The sequence below is a fragment of the Panthera onca genome, chromosome C1 (genome assembly GCF_046562875.1).
Source record: "Panthera onca isolate mPanOnc1 chromosome C1, mPanOnc1 haplotype 2, whole genome shotgun sequence".
In the NCBI taxonomy this organism is placed as follows: domain Eukaryota; kingdom Metazoa; phylum Chordata; class Mammalia; order Carnivora; family Felidae; genus Panthera; species Panthera onca.
Window position 1 is genome coordinate 97,095,638 of NC_138346.1, and position 20,100 is coordinate 97,115,737.

Sequence of the window (20,100 nt, forward strand, 5' to 3'; positions counted from 1 at the left end):
AAGGCCAGTGACTAGAATGGTATGATGTGCAGAATAAATTAATCATGGTGAAAGAAATTAGAGTTATTTAGTTTGACAAATAGAAAACTGAAGGATAGACCTATAATTGTGTGAAAACTCCAGTGAGTTGCCGTGTGGAGAAGGGATTAGCCACATCCTGAGTTACTCATGAAGACAGAACTAGTTAACCAGTTGTGTAAGTTAGAACCTGAGAGTTGGCAACTCAACACTAGAAAGGAATGTTCTGACGCTTCTAGCCTCTAATGTAGAAGAGGGTGTGCTTGAGATAATGAGCTGTGTACCACTGCAAATGTGAGAGTACAAGCTGAGGGCCCATCTTTCTGATGTTGCATAGAGTGGATTTTGCTATGCTGGACAGGAAGAGGCCAGCCACCCCTTCATGCCAGATGACTAATGATCTGACTCTCACTCTCCAGCCCTAATGTTGCCATCAGTAGCTCTAGTTGTAAGGACTATTTCCTCTTCTGTGTACCATCTCTTTTTTAAATATTTGGAGACCATTTTACATGTTTGGCCTCAGTGCTCATTTTTCCAAAAGGAAACGATGTGGGTTCTTCCATTCCTCCCCACACAACTTACTTTTCAGACCCCAATTAATCATGGCCACCTATTAGATTTATTCTAGTTTGTCAATTCTCCTGTTAACATGCGAGGCTCTAATATAAACACAATATATTTTATTATGACCAGATTACAAGTCTAGTTCCAGTCATCCTTTGAGAGAGGGTTGTTTATTCTAACTTTATGATTTTTCCCCCTAGTGGTACTAATTGTTAATAACCTTTAGGCAAAATACCTAAAATTCCGGCATTGCATCATGCATATCCGCTTAGTCTCTTGTGGACTCAAAGAATATAAATCATTATTTCAAGTAAGGGTAAAGAGTGTTTTAAATTTAGAAAATCCATTCTCTTTTTCTCTAGTGCGCCTTTATTCTCTTATTTTTTAAATTGCCATGTCCTGTTTCACATCTTCTTTTTTCCAAAGCCAGGGCTTTACTTATGGTTATGAGGTCAGAGCACAATTAATAATTACAAGTAAATTAGGCCATTCCTGACCTTGGTGGAACTTTTATTGGCCAATCACTCTTGCCTTCAGGAGGGAGAAGAGAGTGAGTTTCTGATCATCACTGAAGTGAACAATTATTAATTTAACAGTTAAAGTCCCAAAGTCAAAGATTGTCAGGGAGGATAATGCTAGAAGGGAGAAACAAAGCTCATGAGAAAATATTTATATAGAGTGCATCAAAGTGAATGGAACTACCGGATTTTCTGCTGAAGACAGAGATTAAAGTAGAGTGCTGTAGATGTTTCTCATGGTTCATATCTAGATTTTTCCAGTTTCAACTATATTGTGACAGTGATATGCACATATCACAAAAGAAGACTGTGCTTTTTGAAGATACACTATGTTAAAAGTTTCAGATCATTTATTTTGGAAATTCAATTCCACTGCCTCTTCTTTATGCGCTCCCACCCCCAACCCCCGCCATATTGGACAGATTTATTTCTGGCCCATTTACTATGTTAGTAGACAAGTTTATTTTTCTGGCTCAATGCTAAAGCATTGTTACAGAAGTTCCATTTCCAAGCAGTTTTAAAGTAGAACCATTATCTTCCTCTTCATAATTTTAATGTTAACATTTGAAAACCATTTTCAAGTTTGGATAACAGTTGGAAAATGATGGTGTGAAGTTCGCATTCATCTTTGTCACAATGGTGAAGATTTTGCAATAAATACCGTGTAGATTATTTTTCCTGTCAGATGGCTGCTAGACATTGGAGTAAATGAATTAGCCCAGACCGTCATCAGATGTGGATATCCTGATATTATCAAGGAGAAGGCATGAGCTGAGATTGGGTGAAAGGCAAAAGCTTATTCACTCATCAACTGGAAACATTTGGGAAGGGTCAGTTAGGGGCAGCTTGGGAAAATCATTTTAAAAACCAGATAGGTATATATGATACTGGGTTCCTACATTTATGAACCAATGAGATCTTTTTCCTAAGGAACGTGCAGTTAAACCCCTTTATAATGGGCTGGAAATGGGAAGTGTTCTAGATACAGGGATAATATACGGCCATGCTATAATGCAGTGAGAAGAGATTTTTGAATTGCTGCATGGAGGTTTGCATGTGTTGATGGGAAAACCACAAAAAGGTCAGAGGTTCAAAATGTCTGGAAGGTTTCCTGCTTCTCATTTGAGCAAACCAGTGAAGAAAGTGTGGATAAATCCTTAGGAAAACTTTCTCATGGGATTTCTAAGACCTGATTCTTCATGTAAAGTTGGAGCGTAAAAATACCCTTTATACTTGTTTGGGAAGCAGACACTTCAGATATAGTTGACTTGCTTCATATATTGTTACAGATTGGCTTCTTGAATATCCATCTTCAATTCACAAACCTGGCAGTTTCTCATGGCATTCGAAATGCAACATTTGGAGGCTTTCACAAATGGAAGCAAAAATTGTCAAGGAGCATCATGGCCCAGTGCCGTCTCTGTCTTTGGCAAAGTTGGCAAGCAGGGCCTCTTTGATACTAACTTCAAACATTTATAACATGACCCAAACATAGCATTTTTTTTTATTAACTATGATGAGTCTGTCATTAATTTATATAAGCCACTTAAAATCTATTTGTATTTCTAACCTCTCCCACCTCTTGTTGGGTAATAAGTTCCATAAAATTAATCCCTACTTTGTGGAATGCAGCTTCCTCTTATTTGGCTTAAACACATACAAGCTTCAAGTGGTGACCCCTCCATTAGACACATTAGGGTTTAATGAATAATTCGATTTCACTCTATTCATATCATTTATAACCATATAGACGTAAGTCACTTTGCTTCTGATACAGAATGCTCACAGAAAAACCACAAGAGTAGCTTCATAATCATTTTTGTTTTCTTGAATCTTTTATCTTTTAAAGTAACATACACTTTCAGTATTATGGTAGGAATTCTAGTCTTGAGTCTGACACTCTGTAACCATAGGTAAGTCACTTGGGCACTGACTTTGATTTGTAAAGCAGGAATTTGAGCTGAAATTCCTTTTCAGCTCTATGATCTTTTGAATTTGTGACTCTATAGGAAATATATAGGGAAAAAAAGCTCCCTTTTATTTTTTAAACTTATTTATCCTGTACCCACTCCTAATGGTCCAAATGGTCCATACTTTCATGGTTGCTCATGATATTCCATTATTTTGGTATTTATTACATCCTCCAAATTTTTATCCCTCTTCTTTTAAGAATCTCAGTTACATGGGGTACCTGGGTGGCTCAGTCAGTTAAGCATTTGACTTGGGCTCAGGTCATTACCTCAGAGTTTGTGGGTTCGAGCCCCACATTGGGCTCTGTGCTGACACTCAGAGCCTGCAACCTGCTTTAGATTCTATGTCTCTCTCTCTCTCTGCCCCTCCCTCACTTGTGCTCTGTCTCTCTCTCTCTCTCTTTAAAAAATAAATAAACATTAAAAAAAAAAAAAACTCAGTTACAAAGCCATCTCCTCCAGAAAGCATTCTCTGACTCCATGCTGAAAATGGGCTACTCCATTTTCTGTACTCCCACAAAATTGACATGTGACTGCCACACAGAACTTACTTCATTCTGATTTATGTTATAGGTGGGTTAATAACTCCTCTGGCTCTCTTGTTAACCAGTAAGCTAGTGGAAGAGGGAATAATGTCTGTTCATCTCTTCATCTGGTGCCTAACAGTCCAGGATTGTTTGCATGCATATGGATGCATGGTCATCATGGGTTGTCAGGGGTGGACAGTCATGGGTTAGGGATTCAGAGCAAACACACTTGCCAGTGCTGAGGCAACGGGTGTTCTGATAGGAATGAACATTGCCATCAGTCCACCACTTGCTGTGTTTCTATGGCGGAGGAGCTCTCTGACTATATTTCCTGGACACTGATTCTTGGTTTACTTCCTCTTCATTCCCATTTCTCCTCTTTATTTTTGGCTTTGCCCTTGGTAGTTGGAGTCTTGTATTTTGCTCTCAGTTCTAGCCTGATGGAAGTTTTGTAAAGCGCAAATTAGGGAGATTCAATTCACATACTGTATTCCTTAAATATGTATACTGTAGAGTTGCCCTATCCAGCATACTCTACTAACCATGTCCATGCGTGTTCACATGCTCTATTCACCTTCTGGCCTGCGTATTTATTTTTTAAAATTTTTTTTGTTTTTCACATTTATTTATTTTTGAGAAACAGAGTGAGAAAAAGTGTGAGCGGGGGAGGGGCAGAGAGAGAAGGAGACATAGAATCTGAAGCAGGCTCCAGGCTCCGAGCAAGCAGTCAGTACAGAGCCTGATGCAGGGCTCGAACCCATGAACTATGAGGTCATGACCTGAGCCAAAGTTGGACGCTCAACCGACTGAGCCACCCAGGCACCCTTGGCCTTCATATTTCTTAAGACCTGCTATTAGTTTTTGGTGTCTTTATCCCCCTGTTCCTCCAACTTCTGCTAACTAAACCATTACCTCACTAATGACTTGTCTCCTGCTTCCTGGATCAATGTATGTTGAAGGAAGATACAGCGTTTTGATTTCTTTCATTTGATCATGTATTTTTTTTGTCCAGAATTCTTTTCCTAGGCATCCCTGCTGGGCCCAAGTCAGCATTTCTAAGACAGCTTTCCTCTGTTGTTGACTCTGAAGAGCAGTGTGGCAAGTGCAAAGGTTGAAATAAAGCACTGATAACACTTTATATCAGTATTCTTTGAAGCACTTTACAATTATTTAATTCATTTAATCCTCACAATTCTATGAGGTTTGGTGTTTGTGTCATTTTACAGATGAAGAATGTGAAGCACAGACAATTAACTAGTTTGGCTCACAGCTTGAGTCCTTAATCATTAAATATTCAATGAGTTATTAATAAATATTTCCAGTTCTATCCCTTATAGGCACATTACAGAATTGCAACTCCTGTTTCCTTGTGGTTGGAGAGGTCATGTGACTCATTCTGGCCAATGAGTGGCTAGCAAAAGTAACATTCCAAGTTGAAGCATTTAATTACAGATATGCAACCCTCCAATGTGCTCTTTTGTTCTGGCATGGCAGCGATCAGTGCTCAGCATGATGGTTTATTATAAAACTGGAGCCATAGAATGACTGAGTACAGGCCCTTCCCAACATGTAGTGTGAAGAAGAAATAAGCTTTCACTTTAATCCAGGGATATCTGGGGATCGTTTGTTACCATAATATAACCTAGTCTATCCTGACTCCATATACAGGCCAAAAATAGTATAAAGACAGAACAGATTCTCTCTGGTGGCCAAATATACTTCCTAAAAATTAATAATTTATGATGGTTCTACTTTATTTCAATCCCTTACATGTCAATTTCAGCTATAGTTCTTCCCTTTATCTTATGCCCCATATATTTCCAGAACATGTCTCAGAATTCTATTTCTTTCATAACACTTCTTCGAATTTACGATTTTGCCCAAACAGTAATTTTGCAATTTAAAAATTGTATAGGCTATTTTAAAAATCTGGTAAATGTTGTATTCTTAATTAAAAAAAAATAGATTTTTAAAAATCCATGTTTGGGGTACCTGGGCGCTCAGTTGGTTAAGTGTTATATTCTTGATTTTGGCTCAGGTCATGATCTCATGGTTTGGGAGTTCGAGCCCCATGTTGGGCTCTGTGCTGACAGTGCAGAACCTGCTTGGGATTCTCTCTCTTCCTCTCTCTCTGCCCCTACCCTGCTCATGCTCTCTTCCTCTCTCTCTCTCTCTCTAAAACAATAATAAACTTTAAAAAATAAATAGTTAACAATAAAAATCCATGTTTACATTTTGGGAAAGTACAATAATCTTGTATGCACAAAGGACAAAATGAAACTATATAAGCAACTATAATTATCTTTGTAGAGAAAGTTAGAGTGGATCCATTCATTAGGAACATTATAATTTAATTATCTGGAAGTAATCTCAGCTGTAGTTATTACTGACTATAAAAAGTTAATTTAGGTTTAATTTTTAAAAGTTAATTAGCTAAAATGCCTCCTATTCTTATTATTAAAAATGGAATGTCACTAACATTCCATAGGAATGTATATGCTGTAGAACAACTTGTACCAGAAACTTGAGGGCTCATTAGAATTTATAACATGTACTTAATTACCATAGTTATTTCAAAGTGTAACTCAAAATTATAATTGTTAGTAGTGTTTTTTAGAGTGTATTTATTCATGTTTGTAGTGCCTGGTAAAAGGACAATATTATGTAGGGCAGAGGTCCACAAACGTTTTTGTTAAGGGCAAGAAAGTAAATATTTTTGGCTTTACTGGCTGTATCCTTATGGTCCCTGTCACAGCTACCCAACTCTGAAGCTGGAACTCAAAAGCAGCCACAGGAAGTGCATAAGTGAGTGGGTGTGACTGTGTCCCAATAAAACTTTAGGAAAATAGGCAAGATTTTACCGTGGGTGCCAATTCCTGATCTAGAATGAATTTTTATACTTTCTTGTGTTGTTTTACAACCCCATCCATACCAGCTCCTGAATATGTCAAGAAGCATTGCAGGTCGTTCCAAATTTGACTTTGTGTTTCCATGTCCTTCTCCCCCATGCTTAGAGCTGCTGTGCTGAGCCCCACAGGCACCTCAAGCCCCATCAATCCAGTGGCTAGCAGTCTGGGAAGTGGGTGGGGACACTTTGCAGCCAACTTGTAGTTTTCTCTCTGAATCCCTTGTGTGGTCCTAAATACCACGCAAGCCCAATTTCCCCATCTATAATGCAGGCAGGAATGGTATTAGGTTCTTTTCAGTAAACATATTCTCTCTGTGATTCTATGATGAGAAACATTAAAAAATCTAAACCCCTAACTCATCAAGTAAAAACTGAGAGGATTGATAAGATCCTTGTAAAATTCTTTTATCATCTAGTGAGAAAGATACCACACTATTAATTTTCTGTTAGAGTTCCTCTCAAAAACATGTTTATATTACTTTCATAGGATTACATTGTATAGGTTGTTGGAAAACCACAGGAGCTATCCCCATGCTAGGGTAGAGGAGGAGATAATGAATTTCCTACATGCAAATTTAGTTTAAATATATTCTACTGTCCCACTTACACAGTCATTTCACACATGTGTGGATGCTGCTCTGAGCCCTGATTTGGTGGATGTAAGCAAACGAAAATAAGCAAAATAAGCAGATGTGTGAAGGAGGGGAGTCCTCCCCCTAATTTGTGCATATGTTACTACTTTGCTAATAGGCTCCCAGTAAAAAGGGAGGTATTCTGATGAAAGTCATGTATGGGATTATAGAGACATACACATGTTATATATATACACATATATAAACATACCAATATGTGTGCATATATATGTACATATATATGTTCATACTAACATAAGTAATACAGGCAGTGATTTTGGGAGACAATGTAAAGACAGGATCTGAATACAAACAAAAAATACACAAAATTAGCTGTTAAAAATTGAAGTTATACACCTTTTCTTTTTTAGCTTGAAAACCATAAACTTGATTTTAAAAATCTGGCGCAGGGTCTGATATAATAACTACTTAATAAATGATGGTTGAATGAGTACCTTTACTAATGTAAGGCCATTCAAGTTTAAAAGTAGAATGATGGATAGAGCATGGGTATGTATTTATTTGTATTGTTACCAAGCCCCAGGAGAGTAACCAGGCACTCCTTAAGTACATTCTATGTACATATTTTATTAATGATGATAATGCTATCCTAGAACAAGGGTCTGCTCAGTTGTCAGTAAAAGAGTGTGGGAAGTCCAGTAGAATCTTGCTTTGAGTAGCTGGGCTCAATTCAGCCCTGGCCACAGAGGTTTAATTATTGAAGAAACCAAAATTATCTGATTAAGACTGGCTGTGATAAAACAGAAACTTAGGCAGTACTTGGGTGGCTCAGGTGGTTGAGTGTCTGACTCCTGATTTCAGCTCAGGTCATGATGCCAGGGTTGTAAGATCAAGATTTGTGGCAGGCTCTGTGCTGAGAATGGAGACTGCTTAAAATTCTCTCTATCTCTCTCTCTGTTCCTCTCCCCCATTCGCACTCTCTCTCTCTCTCTCTCTCTTTCTTTAAAATAAAAACAAAACAAACAAAAAACAAAACGCAGAAACTTAGTAAGAACTAAGTAGAAATTAGTATAATAGATACCAGTCTGGGGCAAATCTAAAATTAATAAGTCATACAGTGTTAGTTTATATGAGAGCTTTATTTCAAAATGAAATTTCTTTCAAAACAATGATTGTCCAACCTTAATAATTTAAAAATCGGGAAACATTGATTCATTGCTACTGTAGAGTGTAGAAACTGCCTGTAAAAGATGACAAAATAGTTTATAATCCACCCTGAAAGATGAGCCATCAAATAAGTGGAAAGAGGAATCTATGAAAGCAATAATAGGTCAGAGACATTTTCAGCAACAACCTAAAATTATGAACAGTGCAGCAATGAATAACCAGGGTACCTATGCATTTTTGAATAGTTAGAAGTGTGCTTTCAGGGGAAACTCCAAAACCTGAGAATGCTCACTCAAATGGTAAATGCAAATGAAGTGTTTTGGATGTTGACAAATTTTCCTTCAGGAAGTTTGTACCAATTTATATTTTCACTAGCTATATATGAGAATGTGTGTTCATGCACAGTTTCACCAACAGAAGAAGTTTTTGAATGTCTCCATTTTCTACCATGGAATAGATGAGAAGCTATAGCTCTGTGTAGTTTTCATTTTCTTTTCTCTAGTGATGAGTAATCTTGAACACTTCATATGCTCAGAGACCAATTTCACATCATGTCAATCGTCCATAACTTTTACTAATTTTTTAAGATTTTCCCCTTCCTTTTAGAGTTCTTTGTATTTGTATATTAGGGATATTAGTCTTTGTTTAAGATTTATAACAGATATTTTCTCCTAGCACATCAGTAGTCTTTTGATTATTTGTGTGTGCGTGTGTGTGTGTGTGTGTGTGTGTGTGTGTGTGTGCACGCACGCGCATGTGTGCTCATGTTGCTATGTGTGGTAGAAGGAATAATGGCTCCCAAAGATGTCCATGTTCTAATTCCCAGAATCTGTAAATAGATGATCTTACATGGCAACAGGTACTTTGCAGTTATAATTAAATTAAGTGCCCTCAGATGGAAAGTGTATTCCTGGATTATTCAGGTGGGCCCTTCAAAACTAAGAATCATTCTTGGCTATAGTGAGTGGGAGATATGGCTGGAAAAAAAGGTCATACAGCTGCACAATTGTGGCTTTGAAGATGGACTAAAGTGCCAGGAGCTAAGGAATGTGGACAGCATCTAAGAAGCTAGAGAAGTTAAGGAAACAGATTCTCCTCTAGAGTCTCTGGAAAGCAGTGCAGCCCTCCCCACACCTTGATTTGAAACCAGTGAGACCTTCAGAATTTTACTGTAAATTATAAGGCAGTAAATTACTGTTGTTTTAAGCCACTACACTTGTGATCATTTGTTATAACAGCCATTAAAAACAAATATAACATGCTGTCTAAAAAGACACTGAAATTTATTGATTTTTTCCTGTATCTGCTTTTTGAGTCACTGTTATAGAGAAGTTACCTGTTTCTGTTTTTCTTATATGGCCTCATTTTTTTTTTTTTACATTAAAATTCTGAATCTCTTTGCAGTTCGTGCTCTGTATGGTTTACGTGTGAATTTAATGCTCTTTTTGGTCAAATGGCCAGTCATTTGTTCAGCATTCTTCATTTAAAAACCCACTGTTGTCCCTGTGATTGGAAATGCTGTTTTTGGTGGATCATGGATTTCCACGTGTTCCCAGGTCTCTTCCTGGATGTTGTCATCTGTTCCTACCCTATTTGTCTATCCATGCACCAGTGCCTGACTTTTTTTTTATTACAGGAGATTTATAGTTTGTTTGCTCCACAGTAAACTATATTTCTCGTTCCAGCTTTTCTTAATGGCTATTCTTACAAGACTTTTTGTAAGAACTTCAGTAGTAACTTGTCTAGCTCCAAAAAAATCTTGTTGGTATTTTTATTGGAATTATGTTAATTTTATAAATTCAATTAGAGAGAAGTGACATTTTTATAATACTGAGTCATTGTATCATAGCAGAGTGAAGGTCTTCTATTTTTTCAAGTCTGCTTTCATGATTCGTGGCATTTTAAAGCTTTCCTCATGCAGGTTTTATACATTTCTTCTTATGATTTTCCCTCAATATTTTATTGTCTTGGTTGCTAATGTAAATGAGGTTTTCTAGAACAATATACCCCCCAACAGTATATAAGATGGTGATTGATTTATGTATATTAATTTTATTGAACCTGAATTTTTATTGTTTGGATTAATTTTATCATTGATTGGCATTATTTTTTCAGGCGTACTATCATGTCATCTGAAAATATAGTTTGCATTTATTTTTTTCTAATTCTTAGCTCCCATTTGATTTATGTTGTATGACTGCATTGATGACACTAAAATGTTGAATAGTAGTAGGGACAGTGGGCAGCCTTGCCTTGTTCATGATTTTACTAGAAATGCCTCAAGTATTTCTCTAAGATACTGGTGTGAACATTGAGGGCATGTGTGTGTGTGTGTGTGTGTGTGTGTGTGTGTGTGTGTGTGTATGTGTGTTATGTGAAGAAAATATACATAGAATCCTATATTTTTGGGTTGTTATCAGGGAAGGAGTTAAATTTTGTCAAAGGCTTTAAAAATATCTGTGCAGAGACTCATGCGGTTATTCTCATTAGATTTAGTGATGTGGTATATTAATATTGAGCCAGATGCAAGTGGCTTTTGGTCATGGTATATTTTTTAATGTAGTCTTGCATCATTTTGCTTGTATTTATTTAGCATTTTTTGCATTGATATATAGTGACATTGGGCTATCATACTTTTTAACTGTCTTTAATCAGATTAAATTGTTTTCTTAGTTTTGGCTGCTACAGCAAAATACCATAAACTCGCTAGTTCATCAACAAAAGAAATTCATTTCTCACAGTTATGGAGGCTGAATGTCTGCAATCAGCATGCCGGCATGGTTGACTTCTTGTGAAGGCCCTCTTCTGTGTTGTAGACCACTGACTTCTTGTGTCCTCATCCTCCTGGTATCCTTGCACAGTGGAGAGCTGAGGGAGGAAGTAGGCTGTCTCATGATTCTTATGAGAGCAGTAATCCATTAGTGAGGGCTCCTGCTCACAGTCTTGTCTAATCCTGACCACCTCCCGAAGGCCCCACCTCCTAATACTGTTATATTGGGAGGTAAGCTCTCTGCATAGGAATTTATTGTGAATAAAAGCATTCAGTCCATAGTAACTGTTAATGATATACTTGCCTTATAAAAATAATTACCAGGTTTTCCTTCATTTTTCATGTTCTGGAAAAACAATATGGAATCTTGGAGTGGTCTAATCTTGAGAATTAATTGCTTTCTCTATTGCTTTTTTAAAAAAGTTGGTCTGATTAAGTTTTCTATCCTGAATAGAACCAACTTCAGTAAAATCTTTTCCGAAGACTTATTCCATTTTATGTGTATTTGCAAATTTAGTTGCATAGAGATGAGATCTGTTTAGTCCCCTCTTAATTTTTCTTTCTATTTCAGTGGTTATTTCCTATAGTCATATCTTATCTTGCATATTTGTGCTTTCTTTTTGCCTTGACAGCTTTGGATTAAGTTATGTAGTGATCTGTTTAAAAGAAACAAGACGGATTTTGAGTTCTTAACTGTATTTATTGCTTTTCTGTTCTCTACTTCAGTACATGTTGCTCTTATCCTTGTCTCCTTCCTGTGCTTTCACTGATTAAGTTTCCCTTTTTGGCCTTTTGAGCTGAGAATTTATTTATATCTTCAAATTTTTATTGTTAACTGTGCTGTTAATTTTTCTGTGATCACTGCTTTAAATGCATCCAGTGGTTTTATCATTATTTTTTTAGAAAAGTTGAAAGTTCAGTTTGAATTCTCTCTTTCCTTTGAGATTAGCTTAAAAGTTGGGATAGGATTCATATTAGGATATATATTTTTCAAAAAAGATTCTTCTAAACTGTGCCTTGACTTCTTTTTCTTCACGGTAATGGTTTTTTTTTCCCCACAGAGATTCAATGTACTTCATTTTACTTCCCAACCTGAAGTAGAAAGTCTTAATCCAGAGCATGCTTCAAAAAGTTTTATAGATTGGCTTTTTATATTAAGAGGTTTTTGTTGTTGTTGTTTGTTTTTTGGTTTTTTTTTTTTTTTAGACTTTAGTTTTTAAATAGCAGATTTAGGTTTCCAGTGAAACTGAGGGGAATGTATGGAGATTTCCCATATTCCCTCTGTATCAATACATGCACAATCTCCCCCATTATCCACATTAATCCCCAGAGTGGTACATTTTTACCAACAGTGAACCTATATTGACATGTCATAATCAACCCAAGGCCATAGTTTACCTTTGGTTCACTCTTGGTGGTGTTCATTCTGTGGGTTCAGGCAAATGATAATGGCATATCCATCATTATAATATTATGCAGGGTATTTTCACTTCCATCAGATTCCTCCTGTTCATCTCTCTGCCTATTCATCTCTCCCCCTCACCTCACTCCTAGGAGCCACTGACTTTATTTTTAAATTGTTTCCATAGTTTTGGTTTTTCCATAACGTAATATGGTTGGAATTATATAGCATATATTCTTCTCACATTGGGCTCTTCCAGTTAGTAATATACATTTAAGGTATCCCCATGCTATTCATGGCTTGATAGTTCATTGTTTTTTTTTCAGTGGTGAGTAATAGTCCTTGTCTGGATGTACTATAGTTTATCCATTCATCTGCTAAAGGACATCTTGGTTGCTCCCAAGTTTTGGCAGCTATGCATAAAGATGCTGTCAGCATCCATGTGTAGGTTTTTATGTGGACCTAAGTTTTCAGCTCTTCTAGGTAAATACCAAAGAACACAATTACTGGATCATATGGTAAGAGTATGTTTGGTTTTGTAAGAAACTATCCAACTATTTTCCAAATTGGCTCCACTATTTTATATTCCCACCAACAATCTATGAGAGTTCCTGTTGCTCCACATCCTTGCCCCCAGGGGGTGCTGTCACTGGATTTTGGCCATTTTAGCAGGTATAAAGTGGTATCTCATTATTGTTTTAATTCACATTCCCTCGATGACATGGTGTGGAGCATCTTTTCTTATGATTATTTACCATCTGTGTATCTTTTTTGGTAAAGTATCTTTTAAGGTCTTTGGCCCTTTTTTAAATGGCATTGTTTTCTTATTGTTGAGTTTTAATGGTTTGTATATTTTAGGTAAGTCTTTTATCGGATGTATCTTTCACAAATATTTTCTCCAAATCTGTGACTTGTCTTCTCATTTTCTTGATATTATATTTCACAGAGAAGAAGTTTTTAATTGTAATAAGGTCCATATTTTCAATTATTTCTTTGATAAATTATATCTTTGGTGTTGTATCTAAAAAGTATCACTGTACTGAAGGTCATCCAGGTTTTCCCCTAGGTTATCAGCTAAGAGTTTAATAGTTTAGTATTTTAAATTTAGCCCTGTGATCCATTTCAGTTAATTCTTGTGAAGGGTGTAAAGTCTGTTTCTAGATTAATTGAATGATTAATATCCTGTTGTTCTAACACTGTTTGTTGAAGAGACTATGTCTGCCCCATTGTCTTGCCTTTGCTTTGGTCAAAAATAAGTTGACTGTATGGAGGTCTATTTCTGGTCCATTATGTCCCATTGATCTTTCTGTCTGTTCTTTCACAAATACCACACTGTCTTGATTACTGTAGCTTTATAATAACTCTTAAAATTGGGTAGTGTCAGTCTTCCAACTTTGGTTTTCTCTTTCACACATTTAGTTTTTCATCTGAGTTTATTCTTTCGTGAATGGTCTGAGGTAGCATTCTAATTTTGTCTTTTTTATTTAGATAGAAAGTCGACCTGATGCCATTGTTTCAATTGCCAGGCCTTTCCCCTCTAACTAATAGACACATTTGTCTTATACCTTGATCCCATGTATGTGGTTCTGTTTCTAGATTCTCTTTGTTTTCATTGATGTATTTATCTCACTCACTTCTCTACCCACAAAGGAGGGGACTGACCTTTTTTGGATGTTTGTGCAGTAACTCTTCCAAAAGATTAGCTGGTTATTTTTGGCCACCTACTTTTTTATAAGAATTTGAAGATCAGCTGGTAAAGTTCAGTGTATAAACTTGCTGGGATTTTGACTGATAATATTTCACATTTAAGGATTAAGTCAGGAGATTGCATCTTTCAATCTGCCACTCTGTTTTCCTAATTGCTTAGTTCTGCTTTTATGCCCTTCAACAAAGTACTTAATATAAAGATTTTTAACATCTTGGTATTCATTCCTATATGCTTTCTTTTACTATTTTAGAAGAGATCTTCTAAAAATGTTGTTTTTCATATTTTGTCACCTTTCCTAGAGACACTATATATTTTCATATGTTGTTCTTTTATCTAGTAAACACACTACTATTTTCATGTACCTAATGATTTGCCTCTAGTTTCTCTTCAGTTTACTATGGAGATAATATTGGCTATAAATAATGGTAGTTTTGTTCATTACTTTCTCATTCTTTTTTTAATTTTTTAAATTTTAGAGAGAGAGAAAGAGAGCAAGCAGGGGAGGGTCAGAGGAAGAGAGGGAGAGAATCTTAAGCAGGCTCCACACTTAGCACAGAGACTGACATGGGGCTTGATCCCATAACTCTGAGATCATGACCTGAGCCAAAATCAAAACTTAGATGCTCAACTGAATGAGCCACTCAGGTGCCCCTATTTTCTCATTCTTATATCTTTTGTTTCTTTATGTCATTGCTCTAAGACCTTGAAAACGTTGAACAGAAGTGGTGATGGGCATTATTGTCTAGAACAAAAACTTAAAGGAAATGTGCTTAAATTTCACTATTTAGTATCATGCATGCTATAGATTTTTTGGAAGCACCTTTTATCAACATAAGGGAGTTCTCATCTATTTCTAGCTTGTGAAAGATTTTTGTTTATAAATCATGAGTAAATGTTGAATGCTATTAAAATTTTCAGCAACTATTAAAAAATAATAAAAAAAAATCAGCAACTATTGAAATGATCTCTTTTTTAATCTTCTAAAATATGTGTATATTTAGAAATTAATAGGGTTTTCTTGGACCAAATCACCTTTGCGTTACAGGTTACACCTTATTTGGTCATATTATACTATTATTACCATTATTGCTATTATTTTTCTATTGATATATCCTGTTTTATTTAGGATTTTTCAGATTTACTAATTTTTTCCCTGTATGATCTATGTTTACTTTTAGTATGAAGGCATCAAGTATTTAGTATCAAGTATCAAGACTCATAAAAGTCTCTCCTCCTCTTCTCTCCCTGCCCCTGGCCTTTCTCTTTCTCCTCCTGCATGCTTTTCCTACTTCCTATAGCTCTCTCTGTTAGATAGGGATATTAGAGGTTTTGTATTGTTTCCAAGTTTTGTAAAAATTGCTTTAAAAAAAAGCTGGGCCTACAATTTAACAATAACAACAACAACAAAAAACACAAATAATTCAATTTAAAAATGGGCATAGGAATTGAAAAGACATTTCTCCCGAGATGATAAACAAATGATCAATAAACTGATAAAAAGATACAGAACAATATTAACCATTAGGAAAATGCAAATCAAAATCACAAAGAAGGCTACCACTCAATACCCACTAGGATGGCTATAATCAATAATAAATACTAAAAAATGGAGAAAATATGGAGGGATTGGAACCCTCATACACAGCTGATGGGAATCAAACATGGGATAGCTCCTCTGGAACAGTTTAGCAGTTGCTCAAATTGTTAAACATAGTTATCATAGGACCCAGACGTTGTGTGCCTCGATATATGCACAGGAGATATGAGAACATGTCCACACAAAAGTTGGCATATGAAGGTTTTCAGCAGACTTACTTACAATAGCCACAGAGTAGAAACAACAACAACAAAAAAACAACCAAAATGTCCATTAACTGATGAATGGATAAGTACAGTGTGGTATATGCATACAAGGGAATATTATTTGGCAATAAGAAGAGAAGGAATGAGTATAGATAAATGGTACAACGTGGACAAATCTTGACAATATTATGCTTAAGTGAAAGAAACCAAACACGAAAGGTCATATATTGTATGACTGCCTTTATATGAAAAGTCTAGAATGGGCAAATTTGGTTGAGAAACAAAATGGATTTTTGGTTACCTCTGGCTGGAGAGCAAAGAGTGATGGCTACTAGGTAGTGTGGGTTTCTTTACTGGGTGATGAAAATCTTCCAAACTTAAGTGATGGAAGTGATGGTGGTTGCACAGTTTGCATGTGCCAAAAATGAATGAATTGTGCACTTTAACTGGGTGAATTTTATGATTCGTGAATTATATCTTGATAAAGAAATATGGGCCTATTGATTATACCTAAGGAATTTGTTTTTTTCAACCACTGAGTTTATCTATGAAATTGTTCAAGATTCTTTTGATTCTTGAGTGAGTTTTATTAAGTGTCCTATTTTTAAGTTTTAGGGTGTTGATCATCTTACCTGTGTTTTCAAATTTATTGCCTTAAGGTTGCTCATGGTGAAGTAGTTCTATTATTTTAAATCTCTCTTGTATTCTCAGTTGTGTAGCCCTTTTTTCTCCTAAGCTTATTGATTTATGTTGTCTTTGGTTTTCATTGGTCTAGGCAAATATTGTTCTACTGATCTTGTACTAATACTTTGTGTTCTGTTTTATTAGACTTTGATTTTACCTTTATTTCCTCTATTCCATGTACTTATTGTTATTCTTTTCCTATCCTTTTGGGTTAGATGCTGTGCACATTCATTTACCATTTTTTTTTCATTTCTAGAATATGCACTAAAGTATTTCTCATGATGTACTGCTTTAGTTCCTTCCACTCTCAAAGTGTTGATATACAGTCAGTTTAAGATACTAATCTCTAATTTTTCTGATTTCTTTATACTTAATTAGTGACCCATTTACATTAATTATTGATCTATTTATAATTGTTAGAAGTTTGTAGTTTTTCATTTTTTATTAAGAAAAAAAATTAAATATATAGAAAAGTTAAAAGTCCAGGGGAATAAAACACTCATCTACGCACAAATTAGCATCAACACATTTTAACATTTTTGTTTCATGTATATTTTTTTTCCAAAGTGAGTGGTAAACACCATGATACTTCAACCTAAATACTATAGCATGTGTCTTTTTACAATAAAGACCACTTCTTTTTTAACTACAATATATGGGGCACCTGGGTGGCTCAGTTGGTTAAGTAGCCGACTGGATCGGGTCATGATCTCGCAGTCTGTGAGTTTGAGCCCCACTTCAGGCTCTGTGCTGACAGCTCAGAGCCTGGAACCTGTTTCAGATTCTGTGTCTCCCTCTCTCTGACCCTCCCCCGTTCATGCTCTGTCTCTCTCTGTCTCAAAAATAAATAAACATTAAAAATTTTTTTTAACTACAATATCATGTTTACCCTTAGCAAAACTGATGAAACTTCTCTTATCTAATACCAGCCTGACTTACATTTGTCTAGTTGTTCCCACAATGTCTTCATAGCTGTTCATTTTGGAGAAAGACCAATCGCATTACTTTCACTTAGTTATGCCCTACCTTGCTTAATCTATTTTAGTCTTCCTACTTTGTTCTGTTCATAGACACTGGCTTTTTGAAAAGTCAGGAGCATCCTTTATCCTGCATATGCCTCATTGTTTCCTTATGGTGTCATTTATCTAATTCTCTAGGTTGCATATTTCATGTAAGCTAAAAATTATGTCAAAAGACTTGCTTGGATTCAGGTTGAACATGTTTCTTTGCAATAAAAACTCCGTAAGCAATGTTTTACACTCTCATATGGCATCATACAAGGAGGAACATGGCAGGTGATCTCTCCCTTGTATAATATAAATTCTTCCCTTAGCAATTATCAAACATTAGGGAGTGATATTTGTTAAAATATGAATATTCAGTTTCCTGTTCTTTACCATCTTTCAGTATCTATTGATGATCCTTACTTGAATCAGTTATTTCATTGGGGATTGTGAACTGGTGTTATTTCTGAAGTAAGCTTCCTCTTCTCAAATGGGAAAGCACTAAAATTCCCCTACTAAAATAAAGCAAAAACAAAAAGAAAACAAAAACAAACAAGCAAACCGTACTCACTTTAAATTCTTGATTCTTTAAAATATTTTTTTTTTATTAAGGAGGCATGTGGCTGGCTCACTCAGTGTAGCATGTAACGATCTCAAGATTGCAAGTTCAAGCTCCACATTGGGTGTAGAGAGAACTTAAAAACAAAATTTTTTTAAAAATCTTTTTATTAAGTTATAACTTATAACTTATACAATAAAAATCACCGGTTTTTAAGTATATAACTTGATGAGTTTGACAGTTTTGTAAACACCCCCACAATCATGATATAGAATATTTCTGACTACATACTTGCCTTGTGCATCTTTGTAGTCTGTCCCATCTCTGTCCCCAGCCTCAGGCAAAAATGGATCTGCTTTTTGTCTCTAGAGTGTTTTAGAATCAAACAGAATAAAGCAGAAGCCAGTCAGAACGTATGATACTCTTTCACTTGGCATAATGCCATGAAGAGATTCATGTATGTTGTTACCTTTTATAGATACAGTTGACCCTTGACAGTTGACAACTTGGGCACTTGACTTGCTTCCACATCTTTTCGTGTAAATAATGCTGCACTAAATCTAGGGGTGCATATCTCTTTTCCTTTATGATTTTAAGTTGCTTTTATCCAGTGACTAATGATGATGAGCAACTTTTCATGCAATTATTTATTAAAATTATTTATTAAAAATTATTATTTATATATATATGTTTTTTGCTAAAGTTTATTTCTGAATCTTTTGCTTATTTTAAGTGGGTTGTTGTCTCAAGTTGTAAGGTTACTTACAGAAGTGTATTTTTTCACTTCTGTATGTATGTGAGTTATTTCTTTGTTAATAACTTAAATTTTATCAAATATGGTTGGAGAAAATATTTGATATGAGACTTATGGGCTAGAAGTCTTTGTCTATTGACATTGCTTAATAAATGGGAAACGCATCATGTTTCCCAATCTATTCCCTCTTATAAACCTTGTCCTACATCAATATTTCTTGACTTAGAGAACAGAAGACCTCTCCAAAATCATCCTCGGGCCATAATTTGAGAAATACTTTGCAGCATAAGGCATTTAGTCCTTTGGTTGATTCATTACTTAATCCAGCATACACTGAATATTTTTCATGCACCTCATCTTTGCCTGGGTGCTAGGATACCTTGGATGTAGTATTATAAGCAGACATTAGACAAGTTATCCAATAACCTTGATGAATATTCTCATAGTTTTCTTCTATTTTCCTTTGGGTTTTCTTTTTTTTTTTTTTTATTTTTTTTAACTTCTATTTATTTATTTTTGAGACAGACAGGGCATGAACAGGGGAGGGTCAGAGAGAGAGGGAGACACAGAATCTGAAACAGGTTCCAGGCTCTGAGCTGTCAGCACAGAGCCCGACACGGGGCTCGAACTCAGGCGAGATCATGACCTGAGCTGAAGTTGGACGCTTAACCAACTGAGGCACCCAGTCGCCCCTAGGTTTTCTTTCTTTCTTTTTTTTTTTTTTTTAAGTGTTTATTTATTTTTGAGAGAGAGAAAGAGTGCAAGCCAGGGAGGAGCAGAAAGAGAGAGGGAAAGAATCCCAAGCAGGCTCAATGCTATCAGCACAGAGTAAGATGCAGGGGCTCCAACTCACCAACTGTGAGAACATGACCTGAGCTGAAATCATGAGTCAGTTGAGCCACCCATGTGCCCCTTTCTTTGAGTTTTCTGCAATGCCAATCATATTGGGAGACTGTGGCTCACAGATGACTCCCTCCTTACTGAAATATCTTCTTTACTAGGTTTCTAGAGAAGCCCACACTCCTAGTTTACTTTCTCTCCCAAGCTGCCCCTTAGGATGGTCTCTTCTACTTATTGGTCTTCATCTTCTTGGCTTTTTAAAGTTGGAATGACTCAGGATTCCATTCTCAAATGTCTTCTCTTTTCTAACT

The 20,100-nt window shown here is 35.8% G+C and overlaps 1 protein-coding gene and 1 long non-coding RNA gene across 6 annotated transcripts in view; one reads left to right on the plus strand and one right to left on the minus strand.

Annotated features, from left to right (window-relative positions):
- Positions 1–20,100, plus strand: part of NCKAP5 (NCK associated protein 5) — a 968,925-nt gene that overhangs the window by 366,668 nt on the left and 582,157 nt on the right. The gene's annotated exons all lie outside the window — the stretch shown is intronic.
- Positions 1–20,100, minus strand: part of LOC144617172 (uncharacterized) — a 77,274-nt gene that overhangs the window by 53,237 nt on the left and 3,937 nt on the right. The window contains exon 2 of one of the 2 annotated variants that reach the window (XR_013557340.2): positions 11,005–11,133. This is a non-coding gene — a long non-coding RNA (uncharacterized LOC144617172). Of the gene's footprint in view, positions 1–10,896; positions 11,134–20,100 lie in introns of those variants that run through there. The other variant, XR_013557339.2, reaches the window with a different exon arrangement.